The sequence below is a fragment of the Lutra lutra genome, chromosome 14 (assembly GCF_902655055.1).
Source record: "Lutra lutra chromosome 14, mLutLut1.2, whole genome shotgun sequence".
Classification (NCBI taxonomy): domain Eukaryota; kingdom Metazoa; phylum Chordata; class Mammalia; order Carnivora; family Mustelidae; genus Lutra; species Lutra lutra.
In genome coordinates, this window is record NC_062291.1 from 10475678 (window position 1) to 10498194 (window position 22517).

Below are 22517 nucleotides of genomic sequence, written 5' to 3' on the forward strand. Positions count from 1 at the left end.
TTTTTTCTCCCTTTGCTCCTTTGTTTCCTCACTTCCACATATGAATGAAATCATATGGTATTCATCTTTCTCTGACTGACTTATTTCACTTAGCGTGATACTCTCTAGCTCCACCCACATTGTTGCAAATGGCAAGATTTCATTCTTTTTATGATTGAGTAATATTCCGTCATCTATTTATCACTTCTTCTTTATCAGTTTATCAGTCGATAGACATTTGGGCTGTTCCCATAATTTCATTATTATAGATAATGCTGCTGTAAGCATTGGCGTGCTGGTATCCCTTTGAAATACTATTTTTGTGTTCATAGGGTAGTTCCATTTTTAGCTTTTTGGGAAACCTCCATACTATTTTCCAGAGTGGTAGCACCAGCTTACATTCCCACCAGCAGTGCAAGAGGGTTCCCCTTTCTCCACATCCTTGACAACACCAGCTGTCTTATGTTGTTGATTTTAGTCCAAAATGTTGTAGCTGTAAGGTACTATCTCATTGTGGTTTTGATTTGCATTTCCCTGATGATTGGTGATGTTGAGCATCTTTTCATGTGTCTGTTGGCCATCTGGATGTCTTTTTTGGAAAAATGTCTATTCATATCTTCTGCCCATTTTTTAGTTGGGTTTTTCACTTCTTGTGTGTTGAGTTACTAACCCTTTACTGGATATGTCATTTGCAAATATCTTCTCCCATTCTGTAGGTTACCTTTTAGTTTTGTTGTTTCCTTTGCTGTGCAAAAGCTTTTTAATTGATGTAGTCCCAGTAGTTTATTTTTGCTTTTGTTTTCCTTGCCTCAGGAGGCATGGCTAGTAAGAAGTTGCTGTGGCTGCTATCAAGGAGGGCATTATCTGTGTTCTCCTCTAGAATTTTAGTGATTTTAGGTCACACAATTAGGTGTTTAATCCATTTTGAATTTATTTTTGTGTATGCTGAAAGAATGTGGTCCAGTTTCATTCTTTTGCACGTTTCTGATCAGTTTTCCTAACACCATTTATTGAAGAGAATTTTTTCCCATTGGATATTCTTTCCTGTTTTGTCAAAGATTTATTGACCATACAGTTGTAGGTTCATTTATGGGTTTTCTATTCTGTTCTATTGATCTGTCTTCTTTAGTGCCAGTACCATACTGTATTGACTACTGCAGCTTCATAATACTACTTGAAGTCCAGACTTATGAAGCCTCCAGCTTTGTTTGTTTTTATTTTTCCTTTTTTCCTCAAGACTGCTGTGTCTAAATTTGGGGCTTTTTTGTGGTTCCATAAGAATTTTAGGGTTGTTTGTTCTAGTTCTGTGAAAAATCTGTTGGTATTTTGATAGGGATTGCATTAAATGTGTAGATTGCTTTGGGCGGTATGGACATTTTAACAATACTTGTTTTTCACATCCATGAGCATGGAATGCCTTTCTGTTTCTTCGTATCATCTTCAATTTCTTCCATCAGTGTTTTATAGTTTTCAGAGTACAGGTCTTTTACCTCTTTGGCTTGGTTTATTCCTAGGTATTTTATTACTTTTTGTGCTATTGTAAATGGGATTGTTGTCTTAATTTCTCTTTCTGCTGCTTCATTACTGGTGTAGAGAAATGCAACAGATTTCTGTACATTGATTTTGTGTCCTGGAATTTTACTGAATTTGGTTATCAGTTCTAGCAGTTTTTTGGTGGACTTTTTGGGTTTTACATATATAGTATTTTTCATATGCAAATAGTGAAAGTTATACTTCTTACCATTTGGATGCCTTTTATTTCTTTTTGTTGTCTGATTGTTGTGGCTAGGACTGCTAGTTCTATGTTGAGTAAAAGTGGTGAGAGTGGACATCCTCGTCTTGTTCTTAATCTTAGGGGAAAATTTTCAGGTTTTCCCTGTTAAGGATGATGTTAGCTGTGAATTTTTCATAAATAGCCTTTATTATATTGAGATATATTCCCTCCAAATGTACTTTGTTGAGGGTTTTTATCATGAATAGTTTTGTACTTTGTTAAATGCCTTTTCTGCATCTACTGAGATGATCATATGGTTCTTATCCTTTCTCTTACTGATCTGATATGTCACGTTGATTGATTTGTGAATCCTTTGAAGTCCAGGAATAAATCCCATTTGATCATGGTGAATGATTTTTTTTTTTAATGTATTGCTGCATTCTGACTGGTAATATTTTGTTGAGGATTTTTGCATCTATGTTAGTCAGGGATATTGGCCCATAATTCTCTTTTTTTGTGGTGTCTTTATCTGGTTTTGGTATCAGGGTAATGCTGCCCTCATAGAATGAATTTGCAAGTTTTCCTTCTAAACTAAAGGATCTTAAAAATGAACTTTTGGGATTTTATCAAGATCAAAAGCTTTTGCACAGCAAAGGAAACAGTGAACAAAACCAAAAGACAACTGACAGAATGGGAGAAGATATTTGCAAATGACATATCAGATAAAGGGCTAGTGTCCAAAATCTATAAAGAACTTAGCAAACTCAACACCCAAAGAACAAATAATCCAATCAAGAAATGGGCAGAGGACATGAACAGACATTTCTGCAAAGAAGACATCCAGATGGCCAACAGACACATGAAAAAGTGCTCCATATCACTCGGCATCAGGGAAATACAAATCAAAACCACCATGAGATATCACCTCACACCAGTCAGAATGGCTAAAATTAACAAGTCAGGAAATGACAGATGCTGGCGAGGATGCGGAGAAAGGGGAACCCTCCTACACTGTTGGTGGGAATGCAAGCTGGTGCAACCACTCTGGAAAACAGCATGGAGGTTCCTCAAAATGTTGAACATAGAACTACCCTATGACCCTGCAATTGCACTGCTGGGTATTTACCCTAAAGATACAAACGTAGTGATCCGAAGGGGCACGTGCACCCGAATGTTTATAGCAGCAATGTCTACAATAGCCAAACTATGGAAAGAACCTAGATGTCCATCTACAGACGAATGGATAAAGAAGATGTGGTATATATACACAATGGAATACTATGCAGCCATCAAAAGAAATGAAATCTTGCCGTTTGCGACGACGTGGATGGAACTAGAGGGTATCATGCTTAGCGAAATAAGTCAATCGGAGAAAGACAACTATCATATGATCTCCCTGATATGAGGGAGAGGAGATGCAACATGGGGGGTTGAGGGGATAGGAGAAGAGTAAATGAAACAAGATGGGATTGGGAGGGAGACAAACCATAAGTGACTCTTAATCTCACAAAACAAATTGAGGGTTGATGGGGGGAGGGGGTTGGGAGAGGGGGTGGGTTTATGGATATTGGGGAGGGTATGTGCTATGGTGAGTGTTGTGAAGTGTGTAAACCTGGCGATTCGCAGACCTGTACCCCTGGGGATAAAAATATATGTTTATAAAGCTGTAAAAAAAAAAAAAAAGAAAAAGAAAAAGAAAGGATGAATACCCAAGTTTTGTAGCAACATGGACGGGACTGGAAGAGATTATGCTGAGTGAAATAAGTCAAGCAGAGAGAGTCAATTATCATATGGTTTCACTTATTTGTGGAGCATAACAAATAGCATGGAGGACAAGGGGAGATGGAGAGGAGAAGGGAGTTGAGGGAAATTGGAAGGGGAGGTGAACCATGAGAGACTATGGACTCTGAAAAACGATCTGAGAATTTTGAAGTGGTGGGGGGTGGGAGGTTGGGGGCACCAGGTGGTAGGTATTGTAGAGGGCACGGATTGCATGGAGCACTGGGTGTGGTGCAAAAATAATGAATATTGTTATGCTGAAAAAATAAAAAAATAAAAAAAAATAAACTAAAGGATCTTAAAGTTCTTTTTTTTTTTTTTTTTTTTTTTAGAAGAAAGGGATCAGTAATGCATACCATGGCTGAGTTGGTTGGTACCAATTGGCTGCTTTGGTTTAGAAAGCAGGGCAGACCTGGTGAGCCAGGGCAACTGAAGGTTAGAAAATTTAGGAGGAAAGGTGCAGCCCACTTGGAAGCCAAAACCACTTTGGTCCTTGCAGTTGTTCTCAGATGATTGGAGTTGATTGGAGTTTACAAATGTTGTGTCTGACGCTATCTTATATACTCAGGTTTCTTACATTCTACCCCAGCTTATAACGAGGATATAACCTTGCTTTTCTAGCCGGTGCCTTTACATACATAGTTTCCTCTTCATGTGCTGACTGTGATCTCGTCTCCGTTGGACCAGTTCCCCACTTTCACTTTAAGCAAACGTTCTCCAAAGACTCATCCCTGGACCAACAGTGTATGCTTCAGTTGAGGATGTATCAGAGTGTACGGGGCCTAACTCCAGACCTGGTGAATCAGAAGCTCTGGTGTGGGCACCAGTATTTTATGGGTAAGTCTCCTAGGTGGTTGTGATGCATATTCAAGTTTGGGAAGCAGGCCTTGGGGTAGTGTACCTTGCGGTGGGACCAGAGTCCAGCTCCTCTTCTCCGTGAGGCATTTCCTGGTCCCCAGACTGGAGGTCATTACCTCTTGATTTGGTTTTCAGTGCTCTCTGTGTTCCTCTTGGAACCATTATGATCCAGTATTCTATTTCCCCTCCTGGAGCGTAAGGTCCTTGAAGGCTGTATCATACTCCTCTTTGAATTCCCCACATGATTTTCCCATGTGCTCGGACAGTATTTTTGAGACAAATGAACTCTGAGTATTTATGTCTGTCTGTCTGTATGTACTTATTTCAACTCTGAATATTTAAATCATTTGCATAATGTTTCTGAGGGAAGCTGGTTTTGCAGGGCCTACTTCATAATTGCCATCAACGTGTATTTTGGGGCTTATCTCAGCATGTGAGTAAAAACTTCCTGTTATCTTCAGGCTAGGATTCAGACTCCTTGGCATGTCCCCCAAGCCCTCCCCAACTGTGCCCCTGCCCACAGGTCCAGGGTAGCTTCCTTCCTGCCTGTGGCTGGACAAATGGAATTCCTCTGAGTTTTTCCAAACCTACTCTGACCTCTCCCACCCTGAGCTGTGGCCTGTGCTGTTTTTTTCTTCTGGAATACCCTCTCTGGCCTTATCTGCTTGTTTGTTCCTGCTTGGCTTATTTTAACTTATGGCATTGCATCTAAAAAATATGTATTTATTTACTTGAAAGAGAGAAGGAGAACACAAATGAGGGGAGGGGCAGAGGCAGAGGGAGAGAGAATCTCTCCTCTGAGTGTGGACCCCAACACAGGGCTCAATCCCAGGACCATGAGATCATGACCTGAGCTGAAGTCGAGAGTAGGATGCTCAAGCAACTGATCCACCAGGCGCCTCATCATTGTATCTTATTCTTTCAAAAAGCTGGCTGTGGTATCACCCCCTCTGGAAATTCTTGTCTGGCCACTGGCCCCCCGGGCCAGGTTGGGGACTGTATCCTGGGACACTTCTCTGCCTTGTGCTCCTACAGCCCTTCTCAGTGCATCTTAATTTTAGTTCCTCTGTCTGGGGCCTTCTCGGCCACAGGGTCTTTGAGTGTAGGCTGTGTTCTTTCTACTTTAGTGCCTTCAGCACAGCAAGGCCTCAATAGGTAATTCCAGAATGGACAGATAATGTTCTGGGAATGAGTCTTAAAGGAAATTTAACTAACCCATTGAATGCCCTCCTACCCTCTTGCATCTGGCCTGCATTCCACACTGCTGAGTAGCAGTCCTATTTGCATTCAGTTAAACAGAGTTCGTTTTTGTTTTTGTTTTTGTTTTTTTACTTTCTTTACAACCTTCCCTGGGAAGTGGGACTAGTTAAAATGATTTTGCCAAAATCTATTTGAGCATATTCAAAAATATATCTTGGAGAAGAGCAGGTGCTACCTGGGTTCATTTCACTCTAAGCAAATAATTAATGAAAGCATGAAATTTTTCTGTAAAGATCTTTTTATCCAACCTGAACACAAATAACTCAAATCATAGACTTAGTGAATGTTCTGGGAATCAATGATGTTAATTCATGGGGCGCCTGGGTAGCATCCAACTCTGGGTTTCAGTTCAGGACATGATCTCTGAGTTGTGAGACTGAGCCCCGAGTCAGGCTCCATGCTGGGCTGGGTATGGAACCTGCTTAAGATTCTCTCTCCCTCTCTGCCTCTGTCTCCCTGGCTCTCTTGTACATGTAGTCTCTCTTTCTCTCCTTCTCTATCTCTCAAAAAAAAAAAAAAAGTTAATTCCACTCTATGTAAAAACAACAACTAACATTCACTGAATGTGAATAACTAACATTCTGGATCAGATATTTTCCTAGATCCTGGGGATGGAACTCATTTTTCTCCTGTCCTCATTTTCTGGTTCTCTCTTGCATTGGGCATAGTCCCTGCCACATACTATGCTAGACTCAGGGGGTGTAGTGGTAAATAGGATGTACTTGGTCCCATGGAATTTACAGATGAGATGCTTTCTGAACAACAGTTAATCACACACGGATTCTTATGCCTAGCCCAGTATCTGGTGATGGATACTTGAAGAATGAATAAATGAATAAAACTGTAAAATCATGGATAAGCCAATTTCAAATGTTTTTATACATTTCAGTTAAGAGCAACCAGCCCCTGGTTTTATCAGGCCATGTAGTCTGGGGGCTGTCCTTTCTGACAAGGTGCCAAGTATTGCAGAGAATGCCTCCAATATTCATCTTCTCCATGTATTTCTCACTCTCCTCCTTTTCCTTTCTTCCTTCATGTGGCAGAATTTGAGCTAGAATACCTAGTCAAGATTGCTTTTTTATTTTCCCTCAAACTTCAAACCCCTCATTTTACAAAACCATCTGATTTCCTTGATGCCAATAAAATTTTAAATAAGATTCCTCCAAATTCATCAGGAGCCTATGAACAACTAGCTTTTGGGCTGATGTCACTGACTGGGGGACCCGTAGGTTCTGAAGGCCAAGGGGGCTGCCCCTTTGAGTCTTCCCTAGAAACTGAGACTCACCTGGTGTCCTCTGATGAAGGACACGCAATCCGTCCTCGCCCCACTCTTAGTGATACTTTGCACAGCTTTATCACAAAATTTCTCCAGAACTGATGAAAATCGTTGCAAGGACAAATTGAGGTAACAGCTGGAGAGAGATTGCTTGTGGATCAGAGATGCAAATTGGCTACGGCATTGGGTAATAAATGATTCCAATCTGTGTAAGAGGCTGGGGTCATGCTTATTACGGCCCCAAGCACCCACACTAGTGAGAGCTAGACTCTGGCAGGGATTTATCATGGAGTATATTAAAAATGTCATTAGTGAAAAATTAATATTATAAGACATTTTAGAAGGGTTGAAGCAATCATCTCACTTTAATAACACAGAACAGTTCCCATAAATACCCTTTATTTTTTCCTCAAGCAGAAAACGAGGAACATGCCAGGATTATCAGATCTCACCCTCTCTTTCCAAATTGCGAACTCAAACTGTTGATCATTTCGTTTCTTTCTTCTTAAATTGTGTCATGTTGTTGGCTTGTTGTGTGACAGGTCATGCCTGTATTTAAAAATACAGAAGACTTGTGGCCTTTGGAGGTAAAGGAATTGCTTCTCATCAGTTGAAAATCGTGTTTTGAAGATGGATTTTTAGGGAGCTTTTCTCTTGCAATAAGTACTGAGCTGTGTGTATATAGTATCCTGTTTGGGACTTCGAAGGGGGAAAAAGAAAACATTTTGATGAAACTCATAGGTTAATAGGAAAAGCCTTAGGAATTGGAGCACTTCATTTCCACCCTTGGAATCCTAGCACTTCCACAGAGTAGCCAGGAAATGATCTCAGTGGCCTCATTTAAACTTTCTCCTTGATTTAGCATCTGCAGTTGACCCTTCAGCAATGTAGGGATTAGGAGTGCTGACCCCCTCCAAAGTTGAAAATCCATGTATAAATTTTGATTCCCTCTAAACTATTGGCTATTTTTGACCAGAAACCTTACTGATAACATAAACAATTAATACATATCTTGTATGTTTCCTACAGTGTTCTTAAATAAAGTAAGCTAGAGAAAATAAAATGTTAAGAAAATCTTAGGAGAAAATACATATACAGTACTGTGCTGTACTTATAAAAAAACAAGTCTACCTGCATAAGTGGACCCAAACCTGTGTTGTTCAAGGGACAATTGTATGATATGCTATAATTGTGCTAGGAATTGAAAGGAATGATAGTAATTTAAAAAACTCAAAGGAACAAATCTGAATTTTTAAACAGTAAAGAAAATCTCAGACCTACGTACTATTAGAGCTGGAAGCAATTTTAAAGATCTTATTTTTTAATCTAAGAAAATGGAATATCATTGGAAGCAATTTTAAAGATCTTATTTTTATCTAAGAAAATGGAATATCGTTGGTTTTACTCAGAGTCATTAGGAGTAGTTGAGAATTGGAACAAGAAACTAAGACTTTTGATTAAATAGAGTAAGAGTTCAGAACTCAGATGGGAACCAAGGCAAACCCAGTGAAACAATAAATAAATAATGCAGATAAATTCTAAAACAATAACACAAGACATTATATAACCAAGGGAAAAATGTAGTACTAGCAGAAGGAGTGAGGACTTCATAGCAGAGCAAGGCCAATGACATTGGAATGGAAGCTGTCCAGAGGTGGAATTTGAGTTCTTGTTGAGGATGGTCTCATAGGAAAGGGTAGATGGCAAAGAAAGAGATTAGTCTAGATGTGATGAGTAGTAACCAGTGAAAATTCAATGACTAAAGCCATGAAGGAACACTTACTAGAACAAGGAATCAACAGGATGTAGAGGTGAGAGACAGTGAAGGTTCATGCCAGGAGATAAATTTGACAGGAGATGCCTCTTTAGCTCCCCTCATGTGCCTTGTGTTGGGAGCAAATGTACAGGATGAATAATTTAGATCTTGAGATGTTTATATTTGAATGTCGGACCTGGAATCAGAATCCAGCCCTCCTAAACCTAAGTCTAAGGACTTTTCTGTGGAAACAAATACCTTCTTCCAGTTGTGTCCTCTGGTGGTGCATACGTATTCATTTTCCTCTGTGTATTAAAAACAACATGGATTTTCTTGCTTGCCAAGTTAGATAAAGAATCTGGATTTTATCTCAGCTTGGGAAGCCATCAGTTAATTAGGAAGAAAAAAAAGAAATTTAAAAGGGAAACACTAAGATGATAGTGATGATGATGGTGTTGTGGATAGCCAGAAGAGGTCAGTGTGCGGGAGAGAATTAGGAATAAATACTATCAAAATAAAAACTGAGACAGTCTGGGTAGGGGAGGTAATTCTTCAAGCCTCCTATTTTATCTACATAATAATAATACCTTTCCCTGAAACTGTAAGGAATTCACTTTGGTCAGAAATTCCAAGTTTTTTTCCCAAGTGATCAGGGTGATTGCTCATGCTTCCCCTATCGCATCTGTGGCCTTCTTCTCTGCTGCTAAATGATGTGGCAAATTGACATTTCTGTAACAGCCCAGGGAAAAAAAAACCCACAACAACCAACCACCTGTTTTTGATTTATGCACTACATTTTCATGCTCTGGGGCATAGATAATTTAGCAGAGGCTTGAAATGAGGGAGAAAGCATTCAAAGTCATGCGGGGATTTGATAATACCGTTGGATTCAGAGTTACTTGTATGACTTTGGAAAAAATTCTCCAAACCTTCTTTATTTCCAAACAGAGGTTATTAGTCTATGGGTGTGCAAGTGACCCCTTGACAGTAAGTAAAAATCTTAGAGTGTGGGATATTGGCTGGGTATTCACTAATGCGACCAGGCATTGAATGCTATTCTAATTAAACGTCCCAAAGGGAGCAGAAGCTATTGCAACAGCCTGTCTTCTAGGGAAGGAAAAAATTTGGCCTGGGTCCTAGTTCCAGCAGATTATTCCATGTACAGTGTCTTCATCCTTGGACTTGCTTTCGAGGGTTCTCATGTCAGAGTTGTGAGCTCACAAATTGCTGAATGCATGACAAGCTAGTTGTGGGATCTTGTACATTTGCTTGTCTGGGTGTCAGTTTCCTCTGCTGGGAAATAAATGCATCCTTGTTGATCATCTTTCCTGCACTAAAATCCTATGACTTGGACCTTGTGAGACTGGAGCTTATTTTATTTAATTATCATTTTGACTCATCTGGTAAAAATGTTAGCTGTGGCCTGTAATGTATGAATTGAAAAGTCTTCCTAACAATTTTGCTCATGATGAAAATTCTGTTTAAGGCAACCTCTATTTTTTTTAAATTATATGTAAATAGTTATGAATTGGTAGGCATAGGAGATCATACCAAGACCAGTGAAATAAAATATTATTTAAAAAATGAACAGTTTTCCATTAAATTTATTTCAGGGCACATTACCTTGATCCATTCAGCTTTATTTCTAATTCTAAAAACTAGTCCAAATGAGGGATTTTACCACTATGAGTTACCTAGTAAGATAAAGGTAATAAAAGAAAAGCTTTGTCTGACATAAGAGCTTAAGAAATCCACATCAAGTCCATTGGTGAATGGTGGGATGTGGGCTCAGTATGCTTTATGTATTCACTATGGATGCATGGGGATGCCCTACTAGAAATTACATTTGTACCTTTTTTTTTTTCCTCTTCTGAAAGAAAATCCAGTAAAGTGCCTTAGAACCCCAGGAGGGAAAATGTTAATTTCTCCAGCCTGGGTGTTGGCCCTCCTGGAATCCCTGCCAGAGCTCCCCTGGAAAGGGTAGGAGTTCCTGGGGTATTGAAGAAGCTTCTTTTAGATGAGTGTTGCTGAGGAGTAACCCTGCCCGTGTAGAAAAGTAAGTGTACGTTGATTCCTTGTATTTTTGTATTTAGAAAGAGAGTCTGGGAGCCCCCAAAGTGTAGATCCCTAGGAAGTATGGGGAGGGCTGTGGCCAAGAAGAAGAGGAGCATGCTGTGGTTTTGGACCAGTGAGAGGAGAGGTGAGTGAGCACATCAGAACCAGCCCTGAGTCCACAAGAGAAAACCAGTTGGTCTACAGGGAGGTGGCTAGGTGTGGCAATGGGAAGATCCAAACCTGAAATTCTGCAGCCTCAGGTGCACACTGGGTTATTGAAGGAGAGGGTGACCCTACTGTAGAGAGCCTCTAGGCAGGCGGCCATTCCCTAGAGGCTCAGTTCCTGCGGTTGCTATGGGCACAGGACACTCCTGCCGCAGGGGTAGAACCTTTAGGGGATGGTGAGTAGGCTCTGGCGCTAGCCCTGCTTCAGTGATGAGATCTCTGCCCTCCCTCCAACCCTCACCCCCACCAGTTTTGGAACTGCTGAAGTACCCGGACAATTCTGGAGGTGAGGGGCATTTCAGTGGTAGACAATAGATATGCTGCTAATGGTACAGATCAGGGCTTGAATCATTACTTTAAGAAATGACCCATGGCAGCTGGAGTTGATAGAACAATTCATAATATTTTTTATAAGTAATATGTACACATTTAGAAGATGTGGAAAATGCAAAGAAGTAGGAAAAGAAAGAAAATCATTCAAGTTCCCAACCCCAATGACAATCCCTGTCTAAATTTTGGTGTGGCTGTCCTCCTAAGAAAAGAATATTTTAACAAGGAAACTGCGAGTCTTTAGGGGAGACCAATTCTACATCTTTTGATGGGGACATCTTGGGCCAAGTGGTGGGTTGGGGTCACTCCTCAGTCAGGGAAGCCTGCCAGGTTTTTCAAGCACCTAGGTTTGGTTTTCATCATGGACTAAAAGCTTGGTGAGGGAATTTATTTTGTTCACTGCTGAGCCTTAGCAACTAGAACAGAGACTGGCTCACAGTTGGTGCTCAAATATGTTTGAAGAATGAATGAGTGAATGAATGAATCAATGAGTGGACTTTGGCTAGGGTTATCAGATTCAACAAATAAATATACAGCGCACCCAGTAAATTTGAATTTCTAATAAATGAATACTTTTAAAAGTATAACTAAATGTTGCATGGACATACTTACATTACAAATCATTTGTTGTTTATCTGAAATCCAAACTTAAGTGAATGCCCTATATTTGATCTGGCATCTTTTTTATGAGGTTCAGTATTCCTGTTGGATTTCTTGCTGCTTTGTTATTGAGAGATTTAAGTTATCCTTCCTAGGAGAGGGGAGATGGATGACTGGCATGTGACTTTCAGAAAGCAGAGGAGGTTTGTCATAGTCTCTTCACCCAAGTGGGTCCTTTACTCATACTCCTACCAGCCTCTCATACAGTGAAAACTTTGCGCCTGAAAACTTTGTGACACACCTTTGCTGCCAATTCCTGAGGGAACCCTGCCTTGGGGACCAATGGAGTAAGTTTGATTATTTCCTATTGCACATCAGTCAAAACAAGTGAAGTTGGTACTTCTTTCACCCTAGGTTATGAGGCGAGTCTACTTCACAGGGAAAGATGAAAGTATACCCATGAGAAATTTCATGCTCTGTTCTGTTAATAATTCAGGAGAAACAAGTAAAATTTGGAGGTGGATAACCTATGCTAAGAAAATACCTTTCCAGAGCTACTTAAAATATGCCAGATTGGCTTATTTCCTACAACCTTAACTACCCTACACATTCTTCCTTGGGTACCCATGAATGACAGCTCTCTCAGGGTGCTCTCTTGGATCTACTTCTCTTTTCATTTTAGCTGAGCTCATCTGATCCCATAGTTTTAATTGATTAATCATAAATCTGACATCCCTAATTCAGACATTCATCCAGTAGATATGTGGGGAATGCCAGCTATGTATGAGCAAAATGCTGAGGGATAACTTTATAAACTTTTTTAGAGAAGACAGATAATCAAGTATTCCAAAAATAAATACGTAAAACTTATGATAAAGGCAAATGAAGAAAAAAATTGGAGAGTGCTATTAGACTGGCCAAGAATACTAAAGAAGGTTGGGGCGGCTGGTGTGGAGAGAGAGGAGGAGGGTGCTATGAAGACATGTCTGGGTTAGATCACATGGAGCCTTGGAGAACACATCACATATTTTGTTCCTTATCATGAGAACAATGGGAGTTCCATTATGAGGTTCTGAGCTAGAGAATGGAATAAGCAGATTGCAGTTTGAAAAGCTGAGCCTTAGCAGCTAGACCAGAGACTGGCTGTTCACCACTCTGGCTGTGGTATGAAGAACAGATTGAAGGTCCGTTTTGGATATGGGCAGGGCCAGTTAGAAAGCTTGAACTGTAGTCCAGGTAAGATAAGATGGTAGTTTGGTTTAGGGTGGTAGTAGTAAAGACAGAGTAAAGAATATGGAAACTAGGTAAGTAGTAACTGGCAGAGTTGGAAGAAGGGGACGTGGTGTCAAGACTGGCTCTTAGGTTTCTGATGTGCATAGCCTGATGGTGTTAGTTGCCATTCACTAAGATATGGAAGACTAGAGGGAGACTGGGTTTTTGGGAAGGTCCTAAGTTTGGTTTGGGACATGCTGAATTTAATGTGCCTTTAGGGCTTTGTATGGTAATGTTGAGTAGGCAGTTGGGTGTATTGGCATTGGAACTCCAAGGAAAGGTCTGGGTTACATACTTAAATTGGAACTCGTTGACATCTGGTTGATGTTTGAAGCCATGAGATCACCTAAACAAAGGGTATAAAGTGAAAACAGAGTGCATACCTATGTCTAATTCCGGAGGAGCCCCCTCTTATTTAAAAGGTATTCAGAGAAGGATGAATTAACCAAGGAGATTGGAGAGTAGCCAGAAGAAGCTAAAAGTGTATAGTTCCATCAGAGGTGGTAGAAGAGAACATTTTAAGAAGGAAGGCTGATGGTGTTTCTTGAAAGGTTAAGTGAGATGAAGACTGAACAATTTAATGGGTTTATTGTCATTGCAGTCACTGACAGCCTCTGGAGAGTTGTTTTGATACAGAAAGACATGAAAGATATATGGAAAAGAATTGAGTTTGGAGAGGTGAGAAATAGAGATAGTGAGTTAACACAGAATTATCTTGACATTTCAGTGTCAAGGAGAAGAGATAGGGCAGTGACTTCAAGAGTAAGTGGTAAAGGTAGAAGAAATTTTATTTTAAGATGGAAGAGACTTAAGACTGTTTAAAACCTGATGGAATGTAATCATTAACTAGAAAGAAAAGAATAAATGCAGGATAAGAAGAGGTCATTGATAGTGGAAGGAAGAATCCAGCTAACGGAAAAGGAAATGGGCCCAGAGCATAAGCTGAGGAACTGACCTTACATTGGTGAAGGGGCATAGCAAGAGGGAGAAGCAGACATGTTTCACTTTCAAAACCTGTATAGCTCTGTTATCAGAAAGCTGAGATCTCTATTCTCCTGAAGTAGGAGGTGAAGCTCTTCATCTACTGAGAGGAAACAAAACTGGGCAGTACTGGTTCCTAAATGAATCAATTGGGTAGTATCGTTTCCAGGAGAATGCCAAGTGTTTACCATGAGCATCCAATCAGAAGGATAAATTGGAACCCACACCGAAGTTGAGTCCATTTGTTGGATGATTAGAACAGAAACAGTGTAAATGCACCTTTTGTAAAACTTTCTCAGACATGCACACCATTAGTGTTTTCTTACTCCCAATTATTGTAGCATATAATAATCTATGTCTATGGGATGCCTAGGTGGCTCAGCCAGTCTTCAGCTCTGCCTTCAGCTCAGGTCATGATCTCAGGGTTCTGGGATCGAGTCCTGCATCAGGCTCCTTGCTCAGCAGGGAGCCCGCTTCTTCCTCTGCCTGCCACTCCTCCTGCTTGTGCTCTCTCTTTCCTGTTCTCTCTCTGACAAATAAATAGGTAACAGCTTTTTAAAAATATTTAAAAAACCCAAATAGTCTGTTTCTATAAGTAATGTGTCTAGTACAAAAAATAAGAATTTCCCTCAAGTATAATTAATTTTGTCACAAAGGTAAAAAAATTAGATTGGAAAAGTTACTTGCATTATATAAGGTGATGAGTGTGTAAAAAGTGCCTTCACTTGCTTCACTTTTATATGCTTAAAGCTGATTAGTAGTTATTATCAACAAAAACTCTTTTCTGAAACCACTGAATTGGAATTAACTTGACAATGGCATAAGAGATATTAAGAATGTGAGTGACCAATGTTAATGAACAAAATATAACTCATTTTGAGCTTTTCTTAAAATTATGTCTTTCTTTTAAAAGTATAAAGAAAGGTAATTATAAATACCAATGTTTGAGGGAAAAATAAAAGTTGAACTGTTCATTGAATAAGAATAAAGTATCCAGAAAGGTTAGTTTTTCTTGTACTCTGAATTAAATGAAGCAGGAATTATATCAGAATAGTTTTTTCCTCCTCATTTAACAATTTTCCATTCATGCAGAATATGTATATTAAAACTTTAAAGCTACTATGGCCATTTGCCTTAATGTGAATGCTCTGAAGTTAAATTGGGGGCTAAAAAATCTTTTGTTAACCTTGTGCAAACTCACGTTATTACAGAATTACTTCTTGGCCAATAGAATAATTCCATAAAGACTTTTCAACTAGTTTGCTGAGATCTGTGAGCCAGTTCTTTTCTCCAACATTCTGGTGGTTTTTGTTTGTTTTTTGTTTTGTTTTGGTTTGGGGTTTTTTTTTTTTTTTGAGGCTTTTATGAGGGGCTTTCAGTCATATGTGTGTGTGAATTTGTGTTAATCATGCTACCAGAGGCTTTTTTTTTTTTAAATGCTGAGAAACAAGTATGAATCTTCGCAATTGGGACTACATCAAATAAGATGAGGGTGGTAGAAATGTGCTGAAATTAGTAACAGTGTAATACATAGTTAAGCATGTAGAACCTTGTTAGAATGAGAGAGCTTTCACCACATGTGATCACCAAGGTTCTTCAAATAATCATTTATTGAGCACATACTGAATTCTGGGACCTGTGCTGGAGGCAGGGAAGATGAACATGTATTTTGCTTTTAAACATCTAGGATAACCAGTAGATAGCTTGGAAGAACAGATGGCTCATGAAATCCTGATAATTTGAGAAGACACAAAGCAGGAAATGATGTTAGCTCAATTTGGTAAGCAAATCATCGAGTGGCAGAAACTCAGGAAATTCAGTCCCCTGTTCCTTCACAAGGAAATATGGAAATTTCCTTGTTTTCCTTCTCTAAAAAGTTGCACAGTCCTCTTCCTCACCTCCAGAATTTCCCTTAGTTCTTACTTCTTTTTGAAGTCTTCCCCGGATAGTGGGATGAGGTACTAACTTCATATGTGTGTCCCACACCAGCCCATACACAACCTTCACCTTCCCTCCTCCATCACCATGTTTCCCCTTCAGATTGATGGACTTGTCCAACCCTTTGTTCAGTTCATACATTTCATCAATGGGTAGTTACCTGTGCTTTTTTTTTTTGAACTTGAGAGCTGTGTCTGAGTGTGAACGCTGTGCTCTTCTGTTTTTGTTTGTATGGCCTTCAGTGTGTGATCATGAGATAAGCAATAGTTGATATTTATTTAATATTGATTTGAGGCTAACATTCTGAATAGGGCTCAGAACAGTACTAATGAGCCACAACTTGTAGCCACTTACTACTTTTTAGGCACTATGCTAAGCGCTCTTTATGTATGAACTCATTTAATTATTCTGACAATCCTGTGAGAGAATTAGCTCCACTCTGCAGATGATAACAAAACTGAGGCTATACAACTAAAATTGAAAAACCTTAGGTTTGAGTCCAAGTTTTCCTGACTGATCTTGAATGCATAGCCACTAAATATGTGGTTATTAGCATGATGGGCAAGGGCAGAGACTCAGGGGTCAGGCCATCTGGCTCTGTCTCTCTAGCAACTAACTGTATGACTCCAGTCTCTTAAACTCAGTTTCCCTACCTTCAAAAAGGGGATAATAATATTATTTGTTATATGGAGACTTTTACAAGAGATAAATGAGTTCGTAGCTATAATAGAATTCCTTAAGTAGTGCCTGGCACGTAGTAAGTGCTAGTCAGCATATCATTACTATCAATCTTGTTGTTTAGCTTTTCTGATGCTAAAGTGGTAACAAGTCAAAAGCAAATCTATAATGTTCTTACCAGTGTGTTCTGAAATTACGTGGTGCATATAGTAGTGGGACAATGATATTCATTTTTTTTTAAAAGATTCATTTATTTATTTTAGAGAGAGAGAGAGAGAGAGCACAAGTGGGAGGGGCAGAGGGAGAGAATCTTCTGAAGCAGACTCCATGCTGAGTGCGGGACTCGATCTCATGACCCTGAGATCACAACCTGAGCCAGAACCAAGAATCAGATGCTTAACTGACGGAGACACCCAGGCACCCCAGAACAATAGGCTATTAATGCAGGTTTGATGAAAGTGTTGAAGAGATGAGCAGATTGAGTGAAATGAAGGAGCTGTGTCCCTGTCTTGTATAGGCTATGATGGAAGTCTTTGGCACAGTGATATTTTATCAAAGTAAAGAAGGAATCAGAACCCAGGAACCCTTCAAGAGTCACACATGTAGAAGCCATAGAGAGAAATCCAAAATACTTGTGCTATTTGTCCTACTCTGCAGCTTAATTCTGTACAGAGAAGCCAGAAGAGATTTCTGGTACATATGTTGAATGCCACATGAAACAGCAGTTATGGGCATAACTGACTGGGTTGAGGGTAAGTTCTGGACCCAAAGGAGGTCAGTACTTTACAGACTGGGCTTCAGGAAGACCAGCAGCCTGTGAGAACTCCTACCTACTGTGAGCGTCGTGTCTGTCAGAGATCGCTTCTATGTGGAGTGACAGCCCTTCACATCTCCTCTTACTCAGAATCCGAGTGTAAACACTTCAGAGAGAGACACTCAGACAGGAAGGGAGAATGCAGACATCCGCTAGGAGTCAGGAGAGCCCATGTCGAAGCAGAATCCATGAGCTAGAAGGAGGAAGAAACAGAACTACCGTGGGCAGGCAGAGCTGCGGTGGAGGGAGGTGAAGCCCACACGGGCTGAAACCGTGGATCAGATCACTCCAGGGATAGTTTCAGAAAAAAATTTGTTTTGTGGATCTCTGTCTGACATTGCAGGCCTTCCAGAGGCCTGACTGAACTTGGAGTTGGATTTCTGTGGCTCATTAATTTATTGAGTATCCGTACTGGCAGTCTTTCCACCCGGGGTGACAGACCTTGATCTTGAGTCTGTGCATTGTGATCTGTGGTTCCTAACATCCAAATAGGCTCCTTCTAAACAAATGGACTGTTGCAATTTCCATGTGTTTCCCCATACCCCCTTTCTGGGACTCTGCTTAAAAGTATGTTATTGCAATGACTTCTGGGACCAATAAGCCAGAGACAGGCCAAACATCACAAGTGAAGGTGACAGTCAGTCCTTGCTTCAGACTCCAGCCACAAGCTCAGGGGTCCCCAGGACTCCTGTACTTCTAACCAACTGGCTGCAAGTTCAGAAGTTCCCACTACCTTCTCAGATTCCATAATTCACTAGAATGACTCCTAGAACTCAGGAAAAAGCTATGCTTAATGACTACAGTTTCATTATGGCAGAAAGGATACAAATCAACACCAGCCAGGATGAGGTCTGAGGGGATCCCAGATGTGGAATTTCTGTGTCCTTTCCTTGTGAAGTCAGGATGTATCACCTTCCCGGCACATTGTTAGGTAAGAATATGCGCAGAGTATCATTAGCCAGGGAAGCTTACCCGAGCTTAGCTTGCGGAACTGTTACTCCAGTTTCATCATTGAAGCCTGATGGATTGAATCAGTGACCGTGTAACTGAACACAGTCTCCAGCCTCCCTCCCCTCTGGATTTCGGGCTGATAAAGCATGGCTCAGAACCCCCACTGCCCTAACATGGTGGGTCTTTCTGCTGAGGCCACCCGCCTTCTGACTCTCACATTAACACGAACTATCCAGGGGCCCACCACCAGCCTCCATGATAGCGTGAGTTATCAGGGCACACCCTAAAAACAAAGACATCCCCATCACTGGGTTACTTCTAAAGATTCAGAGACTTCCTCCCAGGATCTGGGGGACAAATGGCAGCCAAATTCTTTATAACAGTTCTCTCATGCTACTTTTCTATATTTTTTAAAATCCCTCTTTCATATTTTTATCTTCAGTCTCTCTGAGCTTCAATTTTTAAATAACTATTTCCCATGTCTTACCACTAATTCCCAATTTTTTCCTTGACTGTGGCATAATGTACTTTTTAATTCCTCCACTGTGATTTAACTTCAAAAAATATATTTTGCTTCTAATAGTTATATTTAGTTGTTTTTTATATCTGCCTATTCATTTTTTTATAGCTTCTTCATTCTTGGTCTTTCCTCCACTTTTATTTTAATTATTTTATTATTTAATGTTTCATATATGGTCACTCTCTGTCCTCTATTTAATAATTTTGTTGACTATGGTTCTAGAGGCTCTAAATGTATTATCAGTTGTTTGTCACCATCAGATCTGTTTCCGTGAAGATTTGGGGATCTTTCGTTACAAGTTTTTCTTTCATTAACCCTTATCTGTGGGGATCATGAGGGCTTAAGTTGAGAACCTGCCAGACCTTTGCAAGGAGCCCTACCATTTTTACCCCTGGTTGGGAGAGATTATAAGTAACAGTTTTATTTTCTATATGACATTAAAGAATAATATGAATTAAACACAAAAAGTTTACAATATTTTAAAACCTTAAGAATCCGTCTCAAGAAATTCAGTGAAAAACATACAGAGTAGGGGATGTGATGAATTTCAATTAAAGATCAGAGAAATTGTTCTTCCTTCTGAGCTGGGCTTTTGTAAGGTGTGTGAATGTGGTGTAGGGGAGGGGAGGCTGAGGAGGAGAGAACGCCCCTATCCCAGATCAGGGGAGCAGATCTGTTCATGAGCTGGCTGTACTCCGCTGTTCAGACCATGATAGTTATGGGCAGTGTCTATAGCATAGGCCACCAGAGATACAGTAAGATCCAGGAAGCACTGAGTACATAGGGCAGCCTCGCTTGTTGGAAGTGGAAAGGGAACTGCTCTGAGTTGATGTACCTGTCTTGCGCCTTAATAGCCAATACATTTTTCCCATGACCTTGAGAAAGCCATTGCCTGTCCCCCAAGAAAACCTCAGTATCCTCCTCCCTTAAAAAGAGAATACAACCACTGCCATTATTATTTGCTTTTCAGTACCTCACAGGGTTTTTTCATTCTGCAAAAGCAAATGGGATGACAGGTAAAAATGGCTCTGAAAAAATAGAATTCTTATTAATTCTTTGGGGAAAATTCCATCTTTGACATCACATGATTGATTCCTTTAGGTTTAAGGGTTAAAGGCTAACTTTCAGATGTCGATGTCAATGTCAACTTGTTAAAGTCTCAGCCCAAATACCTTTGCTCAGTTAGCCTCTACAGGGTTCTATCAGTTGGCATCAGGCCCAGTGGGCACTCATGCAGGCAGGCATGCAGGAAAGTGGTCCTGGACCTTGAAGGTAGGAAGATGGGGGCGTGAGGACCTGAATGTGGACATTAAGAGAGGTGGGCCTAAGCACCTGCTTCACCACCTCGCCTTTGCTTAGCCCTGGATGCCGACATCCCTTACCCAAATCTATAGTTCAAAAATAAATGGAGTAACAACTCTTTCTGCTTACCATGCTTCTGTCTCATTCCTTACTTGTCTGCTTATTTAGTTTCATTGGCTTTTAGTCAGAAACGCATCTGTAAAATATTTGGAAGAGAAAACGAGGTAGAGCACTGAGAGTTCAAAGGGACAGAATATAAATAATGAATATGATTTCTATGATCAGTTGTTTCTTGTTGCTTTGTTTCTTTATCAAAGGCACATTTTCAGAGGCCTGAGCGAGCCCTCCTTGTGGTCCTTAGGAGCTTTGTTACCAGGGAAATGAAAACTAGGCCAAATATATAAATGATGCCCATTTGCAGAATCCTAATGGAAACAGAGAAACTGGCAACAATGAACATGCCACTCTCACGGGCTCATTTTTCCCTGATAAACAGGCTTTAATTTAAGACTCATCCTTATTATAATATTAATTGCTCAAGTAAGATTTGCAAATATACGTAAACATTAGTTAAAATTGATTAAACAATGGGCAGATTTTTCCCCCCATTTAATTAAGCAGCAAAAATGCCAAACTAATTATTAAACAAATTAATGGAAAGGTCAAAGGATTTATGTCACAAATTTAATGCTTTCGGATATCTCCCCTCTAAGAACTCATTCTTGGGATTATTTTGTACAAACATCCATAAGATGTTTTTCTTTGCAAAAATGCTTTCTGTTTGTATCAGTGGAATCTGTTCTTTCAAAGTTTGAGGGAAGGCCCCAGAAAGCAAGAGTTACAGAGAGACTTCTTATTTTTCCAGGTTTTTGGGGAATATTGGCAACTGATCCTGTTAACATAGGATGAGTCCATGCCATTCTGACTATGCCAACAAGGAAGAAAATTGGGATTAAAACAAGAAATTAAAAAAAAGAAGAAGAAATGAAGCACTTCATATGCTCGGAGGTGACACTAAGGAGTTGTGTTTTCTCTGACATAAGCACCTTGCAGCTCTCTGTTGTTGGAAAGGGAATTTCCAATGATTACTTTGAAATGACCCAGAAGATGTTTTTCACCACCATTAAATCTATTTTTACTGTGGCAGTAACACAAGATAAGCTGAGACAAGACAACATAACATGGCACTACACAATGAACTACTACTTCGGTTGTAGAGTGCATACTTTAGCCTAAAATGCAGACTGCTGGAATCCCATTAACTTATGTGAGAAGAGCAGAAAGACTGTATTCTGGGTTAGGACACCCCAAAAAAAGGATTGTAAGTTGGTTCTTCAAAATGGAATTATCCTGCTAGCAGTTTTGTGGGGATGTCGAGGCTAGCAACAGAAAACGAAGAGAGAAACCACCAAGGAAACAAAATATTAGCTCGTGTTTACAAATACATGATGGTTGTTTGTATAAAATGGTGTTGCCTGGGGCTGAAGAATGTCGTGGGACTTTTCAGACCCATAGGACATTTCGGGGAGCAGAGGAGACATTGGTTGGGAGCCACTCACTCTCTGGCCTGATGCATGCACCAAACCCTGTTCCAGTGCACGATCAGTGAGTGATGTGGTAGTGGGGAGGTTGTTCATGTGCCTGCGTTCTGCAGAGAGACAGCTGGGACTGATCGTCTGGGACCTCTGACAGGTTATTTAACCTGAGTCTCAGTTTTCTTATCTTTCAAATGGAGATAATAGTACATACTTTATAGGTTTGTTGTATGTATGAAACAATGCAGGTATAAAACACTTAGAGTACAGACATGTATAATGATGATGATTCTAGTTATTGTAATCCTCATCTCTCTTCATCTTGGACAGAGTTATTGCTTCTTTCTGAGTACTAAGGAACAAGAGTGGGTGGTATTGATAAGGCAGATGATTCTAGGTAATAAGGAGTGGGTGAATAACGCATCATTGAAATCCGGTCTTTTTGCCACAAGGCATTTCTGGACAAATATTATGAATCATTATCTTGAGTTGATTGTAATTTCCCAGGGGAACACTATTATAATTTAATTCTATAAATGTGAATTGAGCACCATTATGTCCCAGGCATTGTGCATGGCCTGGCAAGGTAGAAGTAGAAATATGAGGGTGGTTTCCACCCCTGCTCCCACCCCTTATCCCCAGATTCACAGTCAAATGAGAAGAACAGGCCATCCAGAAACTGGTAACCTGAATA

At 40.1% G+C, this 22517-nt stretch overlaps 1 long non-coding RNA gene across 1 annotated transcript; it reads right to left on the reverse strand.

Annotated features, from left to right (window-relative positions):
* Window positions 1–18324: 18324 nt before the first annotated feature.
* Window positions 18325–22171, reverse strand: LOC125084886 (uncharacterized). Its single transcript, XR_007122726.1, has 3 exons — window positions 22096–22171; window positions 20418–20484; window positions 18325–18533 (listed from the first exon to the last, which is right to left on the reverse strand). It is a non-coding gene; the product is annotated as an uncharacterized LOC125084886 (long non-coding RNA).
* Between the last annotated feature and the right edge of the window lie 346 nt (window positions 22172–22517).